The sequence below is a fragment of the Cicer arietinum genome, chromosome 5 (genome assembly GCF_000331145.2).
Source record: "Cicer arietinum cultivar CDC Frontier isolate Library 1 chromosome 5, Cicar.CDCFrontier_v2.0, whole genome shotgun sequence".
In the NCBI taxonomy this organism is placed as follows: domain Eukaryota; kingdom Viridiplantae; phylum Streptophyta; class Magnoliopsida; order Fabales; family Fabaceae; genus Cicer; species Cicer arietinum.
The window spans coordinates 49,410,798-49,419,424 of NC_021164.2; the positions used below are offsets into that span (position 1 = coordinate 49,410,798).

Here is an 8,627-nt window from a genome sequence, read left to right on the forward strand (position 1 = left end):
TATATATATATATATATATATATATATATATATATATATAATTTGTCTATTTTTATTATGATTTTACTATTTATGTGTTTTCATTATCATAAATATAAAATATAATTAATATAATAGAAGTAATGTATCTAATAATAATTGAAGAGTATAATTAAAAAAATAATCAAAAATTAAGAATGATAATTATTTTAACAAAAAATTTGATTTTTAAGGTGATATTGATTTATGAGATAGGGTAAGACCGAAGTGAATAAAAAGATGTCCATAGTTAAGTGTTTTTTTGGTTTTAGAGAAGAATTTCTATATTATGTTGTATTTCATAGGAGTAATTGATAATTAATTGTTTTTATATACATCCAATTTAAAGAAGATTTGAATGCGTCAAATATTCAAATTTTTGTATATATTTTTCTTAATTTGTGGTTAATTAGTTTTAAGGCATTTGATGAAGTCAACGAACTCGAAGTTGCGTGGAACCAAGTTCGGATTGAAGACAAGCACAAGAATGTTAACATGATTCCTGAGTTGTTCACCTCAGGGAGCCACATATAGGGTGTTCACTATCCTTTATATATGTGTTTAATTTGTTTTTCTGTTTTATTGTGAGATTAACCCTTTTGTTAGTTGGTTTGATGCATGATTTAGGTACCGTAAGAAACAAAAGAAGGTCGACATGAGAGTTGTTAAAGGATGGGCAATGCATATTTTAATGGGTTTAATCTATCTTCACAATCACAATCCATGTGAAGTGTGATAATATATTTATAAATGGTCACCAAGGAGAAGTTAAGATTGGAGATCTGGGGCTGGCAACTCTCTTGAAGCATAAAAATGCCAAGAGTGTAATATGTATGCTCAACTATATTCAGTAAGTTACATAACTAGCCTTTAATTCATGTTGAATAAGTTGTAGCCTCTAGTAGCAATTTTCTACGCCTTGATTTTGGTAATTGAAAAGCAAAGAACATGTTAAATAGTAATGACAATCTTCATAAACAATGAACATTCATTTACGTTGATTTCAGTCTTAGTTTTGTATTGTCCAAAAGTGAAAAAATCACCAAAGCATGTTGCATAGAGATGATGGTTTTTTTCCTGAACTTTCATATATATTTATATAGATACTTGATTTTGATTTTTATATTAGGACCCTAGGTATCACCTCTTATCTTATAAAGTGCTTATTATTGTTTTGATTCTTAATTAGGAATGACTTCTTCTTTGTTTGATTTTTAATTCCTCTTACATGATATTAATTTTTTGCCATTTAATCCATCTAAGGTCAGTTCAATCATTCCCATCTCAATGCTTTTATTTCTAATAATTCCTCTTACACTCTAAATGCAACATTTCTTGAAACAAATAGTAGCTATTTTTGGCGTTGACTTTTTCCCTTTTTCTTGACTCTCTTTTTGCCCTTTTTGCTAAATCTATAACTGAACTAGCAAATATTTATTTATATTTTAACTTGTTAGAAGACTCTAGGTCTTCATTTTGTGATTTTAAGACCTATGCTTTCAAAATGTAGTATTAAATTAATTACTGCAATACCGTAGAATCATACACACAAAGAATAGATAAATAATAGTCTATTCATTATTTTGATGTGAAGTGCGGCGAACGAAAATTAAATGTTGTATACGAATCTGGTATCAGCTGACATAAATTAGTGAAGGTTATTTTGAAGGCAAGTTGATGAAATCAATGAGCAAACATCTATTCAGTCATATCTTACTGGTATGTGGCTAGAGTAGTTTGTAACTAATATTAGTAATGTTGTTATGAGTGCAATAGACCTGTCCGTTTGTGCATATATGTAATATTTAAGGTGTGTGTATCAATAGCTTATATGCGAAACCATCTCAGAATAATTGACTTGACTTTGCATATGAATTTTGAAGCTTTATTTGGGTATGGTGTCATTCTAGGTCTTATCATGACGGGGATCATTATAATAGTGTTCGGTTAAAGGATTATCCTTGTGATGGACCTGCAAGGTCTATTGTAATTAGGTTCTTATTGGAATTATGTATCCTAATTCTCAAATTAATGTTAAAAGTTAATTAAGAGAAGTATATATTTACTGATTATTTCTAGTTTGTGAAAGGTGGATGCCGATCTTTCAGCGTCATCCCATCAAATGCAAAATAGAGCTAGCAAACCCTATGAGCAAGCTAGTAGGCAAACTTTTCAGCTAAGGTCGTAAAGGTGGTTATGGGCTGGAAGTGGATGAGAAAACAAAGAAAAAGCGGAACACGTGCAATAAGTGGATGCTTTTTTTTTTTTTTTTTGAAAATTGATGATATCTCAATTAAAGGAGAACTCTTGCAGCTTGCTGTTTTTTTTTTTTTCTTCTAGAAATTAACAACTTTACATGTAAGTATAAATTCTTTGTTGTAGATTCTAGATCAGGTACATGGAGATGTTAAGGCCGAAATAGAGTTTCTAATAGCATAACAAGAATCATAAGAGTGCTCTTTAAAAATTCTGATTTCCATCAAAGTCAGGCTAGTACTAATGGTAATGTCTAGTCATTTCATTTTTCACTTTCTGAAAGTCGAACTATCATATTTTCCTATTCATAATTAATAATTTGGTCCTTTCTAGCATATTACATCTTGATAGGATTCATTCATGTTTTTGTTTACTCTTCATATTCCAACTCTTAACTCGAATTTCTGGAATGTGCAGGTTGTGATGTAAATGAGAATCATGAAAAACACAAAAAAAACATCGTAGAGGACAACACTAATGATGAATCAAACAATAGCTCCAGAAAAACCAATGATAAAATCACATTACAATAAAATGACAAGGTTTTCTTTCTATTTTTCTTCTTGTATTGTGATTTGTTGGTGTTTTAATTAGGAATCTCATATATTAATTCTATATGACTCATCAATTAATATTTAAGCAACCTCCTTTTTTTTTTTTTTCTTATTCCTGATTTTTGTGTTTCTCTCTACTCTTAGTTGATATATGTTTTCATTTTCTTTAGGCTGCAAGAGAAACTGATACACTTAAAGAGGCAAATGATAAGCTTGAAAAACGAGTGGAGGAAATATAAATTGATTGATACCGAAGGTTTTAGGTGTCTGTCCACAACATGATATAATCTTTCTTGAATTGGCTGTTAGTAGAAGCATTTGGTTTTTTCGTTCTCTATATTAATGCCAATTATTGTATTCTTCATATTTACCGAATGCTGATTTTAGAATATGAATCATTGCCAATTTCGCTATAGTCGATGCATGCCTTTTTTTATACACCTAATTCATAACCTGAGCATATAGTGTGCCAGTTTATTCCTCCACTCCTTTTTAATTCATTGCCATATAGTGCGCCATGCCTTATTCTTAAATCATGTCATTTTATTGTATGTTTCAATGGCATTAGTTAATAAAAATACATTAGAAATTTAAATTTAATTTACTGGTATTAATAATTTAGAATTACAATTAGTAGAGATAAAATAAATTTAATTTTAATAAATAATAATAAGCTTTAGTGACAGACAATACCATAAGAATAAATCAATTCTTTATTTATATTTATCTAGTTTTTAGTGACAATCATTATTGTAGGTAGAAATAAAAAACATGTAGTGACAGTCTTCAAAACATGTAGTGACAGTCCTCAAAACATAGCAAGACAATCCCTTAAAGTTGAAAGTCGATCTGAGTGTCACTCAAAGTATTATTGACTTTTACCTATAGTTTGACTTTTAGTGACAAACGTTATTTGACACAAGAAGTCAATTTTCTTATAGTAACGGTGAGACCACAATCGTACTTAATTTGAGCCATTCAATGCATTTCACCTAATTCGATATGATTAAAAAACGAAAATACTGTGTTTTTTGGAAAATGGGATCATATTACGATTTCTTTTCGTAAAATAAGAGATTATTTTTAAAACCAAAAATTGATAATGTTGAAGTAAGTTTTATATAATAAGAGATCATTTTGGAACAACAGTAAATGATTAAAGATTGAATTCAGACTTTTAAAATATAAGAGAACAAATTAAAATTAGAAAAGGAGATAATATTGAAAAAAAATGGATAGAGAAATTAAAATAATACAATAGGACACAAAAAATTAATATGAAATCTGTAAAGTTAATGAAAAAAAATCACGATTATTATATAATGACAACTACAAAATAACATTTTGTAAAAATTGTTACATCACATTTCTATCAAAATTTTCATGACTTTCAAAACATCCATATTGTTTTGACTGATGTAAATTATAATGAAGAACTAAAACTTCATATATAGCATTGAATTCATTCATCATTTACAATTTCAAACAATATAAGACTATTTCTAACATTCAAAATTTTCAAACATTTTTAAGAGATAAAGGAGTCAATAATAAGCTAATAAAGAATCGAACAAAATTCTTAAAAAAAAATGAGGAACAAAATTGTATTTTAATCTTTAATTATTTTTTTTCTTCTGATTTTTAACCTTTATTTTATATATTTATTTTTTAATTCACAAATATTTATTTTTTAATTGACGAATATTATTAGTTAAGGAGAAAGATGTTAATAGCATATATTAAATCTTTTATCTATTTCTCAATATTTTGTGCATTTAATTCACCAATCGAATTACTTATATATGTGGAGTGAAGTATTCCTATCTATCGTTTTTTTCTTACAATAATTAATATCTATCTTATAGTAGTAGCTGGATGCTATTAATGAAAACACAGAAAATTCAATTCAGTGGGGCAAGTTCTGTTTTTTCTTTAAGAAATGTTGGACCCGTTGTTGAATGAGTTGTAAAATCCCTGCCATCTACAACTATGTAAATATATTTCTGCCAATTGCTCAAATGTCTGTCCATTTCAACATGTTATAACAATTGCCATCTTTTTTCTCACTTTTATTATAAAAATTAGTATAAAAAAAAAGTGTGCACTCGCAAGATCAAAAGTAGGTATTATTTTTCTATATGACTTGAAAAAATAATATATCAACTTATATAAATATGAATCTTTTTAGAAAATTTGAAGTAATAAGAGATGGAGACTTGTAATTAAAATATTAATATACAATTTTTCTATTTATTTGTTGTGTATTTAAACTAAAATGAAGCATTTCAAAATAAGCATAATTGCTGAGACAATTTTTTTAAATATCCAATCTTATCAGTGATAATATTTCCTTTCTACGTCAGTGTTTATAAATTTTTATGAACAAGTATTTTTCCTATGTATGATAGTTTAATCACATAAGTGACAATTTGTCATGTATATGATAATTTATTTTGTATATAATAAATTATTTTAAAATTTTATCAATGAGAATTTATCTTACTTATAATTGTTCAATCTCAAAAATGTTAGTTTGTCTCATAGTTATTTTCATTTTTAAGTCGATAATATTAAAAAAAAAATACAAATTTTAACTAATTATTTATAAGATAAGATTTGTTGACACCATATGTAAGTATTTATACTTGCATTAAATCTTAGTCATTGTTTCTAATTAATCCTAAGGCTCCTATAACCTATAAAAAAAAATGAAAAGTTATAGAAAACGAAACACATAATGCAAAAATAAAACCTCATGTTCTAGAGATATATTGTCTCTAAGTTTATCGTGTAAGAAGTTGCCTCTAAGTTATAGAAAACGAAACACATAATGCAAAAATACATAAAGGATTTCCTTAATATTAATAATCGGTTTGGATAATCAATGATCTTTCTAAAACGAGTTAGATATTTTACTAGTAAATATACACGAATAAATTACACTAAATATATTTTAAATATCTTAAATATCTTAAATATTAAATAAGTTTACAATTAGAATTTGAAATTTAGGTTGTTGTATTGGGATCACGTGATGATTTTGTTAGTTCAAAATATTTTTATTTTATTTATTTATTTTTAAATTTATATCAAATATATATAATTTTTGTGTTCTTATTATGATTTTATTATTTGTGTGTTTTTATTATCATAAATATAAAATATAATTAATACATTGGAAGTGGTGTATCTAATAATGATGGAAGAGTACTATTGAAAAAGAAATTAAAAAAATGAAAATTATTTTAAAACAAAATTTTATTTTTAGAATGATATTGATTTGTGAGAGGATAAAACCCAAATGAATAAGAGATGTCCATACTTAAGTGTTTCGTTGCCACTCAATTTTAGTAACGGTGAGACTACATACGTGCATAATTGTGAGCTATTCAAAAAAGTGAACATCAAACAAGAAATTGTCCTTTAAAATTACTTCAAAAATTGGAAAATATTGCCTTTTGTGGAAAATGGGACCATATTACGATTTTTTTTAAGTAAAATAAGAGACCATTCTTAACACCAAAAACTTGATCATGTTCTAGTAAGTTTTATATAATAAGAGATCATTTTCAAACAAAAGTAAACGATAAAAGATCCAATTCAAACTTTTAACAATTAAGAGATCAAATTAAAATTACAAAAATAAGATAATGTTGGGAAAATTAGATAAATAAATTAAAATAACACGATAACAACACAAAAAATAATATGAAGATTTCAAAATTAGAAAAAAAAATTCATAATTATTGTTTAGGTTAAATAGCACTTGCGGTCTCTTAACTTAATTTCAGTTAACATTTTAGTTATTTATCTTTTTTTTTTCTTCTTGATTTGGTCATTTATTTTAATTTTAAGCTACAATTTAATCTTTTATTTTTTAAAATATCAATAATGTTATCTTTTTTTTTTACAAAAATTTTAAAAATAATCAAAATTTTCAAAAAAATTCCGTAAAATTAATTATCATATTCAATATAATGCAAATTTCATCAAATTTATAACTTAAATATTTAAATAAACTCATATTTTTATTCTTTATTTGATGAATTTGATATTGTTGGAGATAAAAATATGAGTTTATTTGAATATTCGAGTTATGCATTTGATGAAATTCGCATTATATTGAAGATGATAATTAATTTTATGAATATTGTTTGAAAATTTTGATGAATTTTTTAAATTTTTGTAAAAAAAAAAAGGAATAACATTGTTGACATTTTAAAATATATAAAAAAAAATTATGACTTAAAATTAAAATAAAAGACTAAATCGAAGAAAAAAATATAAAAAACTAAAACCTTAACTGAAATTAAGTTAAGAGACCGTTGTTGCTATTTAGTCTATTATTTATTGACAACTAAAGAATAACATTATGTAAAAATTGTTACAACACATACATATCTATCAAACTCTCACCCATTATTTTAAAGCAAGTATTTGAACTATATTTTACAAAACTCTAAGACAAAAAGTTAAAGAGAAAAGAAAATAATTAAATATAATCATAAATTATTTCTGATTGATGCAATTTAAAATAAAGAACTAGATCCTCAAGTATAATATTAAACTCATTTATTTTTTACAATTCCAAATAATATAAAATTATTTTTAACTTATAATATTTTCAAACATTTCTAAGAGATAAATGATTCAATATGCTAATAAAAAATCAAACTAATTTTTTTTTAAAATAAGATGAGGAGAAAAATTGTATTCTAAAATTTAATTTCTTTCTGTTGATTTTTAACCTTTATTTTCTTTATTTATTTTTTGATCGACGTATATTATTAGTTAATTGTTAGTGAAAAAGAAAAATGTTAATAGTATATATTAAATCTTTAATCTCGTTTTCAATATTTTATACATTTAACTCATCAACCGAAATATTCGTATTTATAGTTTTGGTTTTCTTACAATTGTTTATAATTCTCTATCTATTTTACAGTAGTAGGTGGATGTTATTAATGAAAACACAGTAGTAGGTGCAAGTTTTTTTTTTTTAAATAAGAAATGTAAAGTAGATTTATTTAGATTGTTGTTATAAAGTAGAGTTACACGGTAAAATAATAAATTTTTATTAAATATTTATGTAAAATTTTTTTAAACATTAATTTAAAAAAAAAATAGATTGGTATTTTTTTTATGACTCAAAAATAATCAATCCATTATCATAACTATTTTTGTCATTATTTATATTCTTTTATTCATTTTTATTATAAAAATTAGTAAAAAAACTATGCGTTCGTATTAAAGTCAATATTATTTTTCTACGTGACTTTAAAAAATAATATATTAATTTATATAAATTATGAATGTACTTAGAAAATTAAAAGTAATGAGAGACGGTGACTTATAAAATTAATATTAACGTATAATTTTCTCATTTATATTTATATATTTAAAATAAAGTGAAGTATTTCAAAATATACATATCTGCATAGATAAAATTTATTAAATATTCAATCTCATGATTGACAATTTTTTTCATCTATAATAATGTTTTGAAATTTTTATAGGTGAAAATTTATCCAATGTATGATAGTTTAATCTGATAAATGACAACGTATTTGGTGTATGACCGTTCAATCTCATTATATACAATTTATCATTTGTATGTTAAATTAAATCTCATTATATACAATTTATCATTTGTATATTAAATTATTTTGAAATTTTATCAATGAAAACATATATTATGTATTATTCTCGAGTCTCATAAGTGTTAATTTGTTTGGTATGAATATCATATGAGTAACATATTACATCATTCTCTCTATTTGTTTTTCCCTAGGAATATTC

General features: G+C 24.4%; 1 long non-coding RNA gene across 2 annotated transcripts; it reads left to right on the forward strand.

Moving 5' to 3' along the window:
- Positions 1-290: 290 nt before the first annotated feature.
- LOC101510053 (uncharacterized) lies at positions 291-3,241 on the forward strand. 2 transcript variants are annotated; one of them, XR_003472874.2, is made up of 4 exons: positions 291-1,737; positions 2,098-2,520; positions 2,692-2,816; positions 2,999-3,241. It is a non-coding gene; the product is annotated as an uncharacterized lncRNA (long non-coding RNA). The 2 variants fall into 2 exon arrangements; XR_189808.3 differs by having other exon boundaries at positions 309-2,520.
- Positions 3,242-8,627: the final 5,386 nt, after the last annotated feature.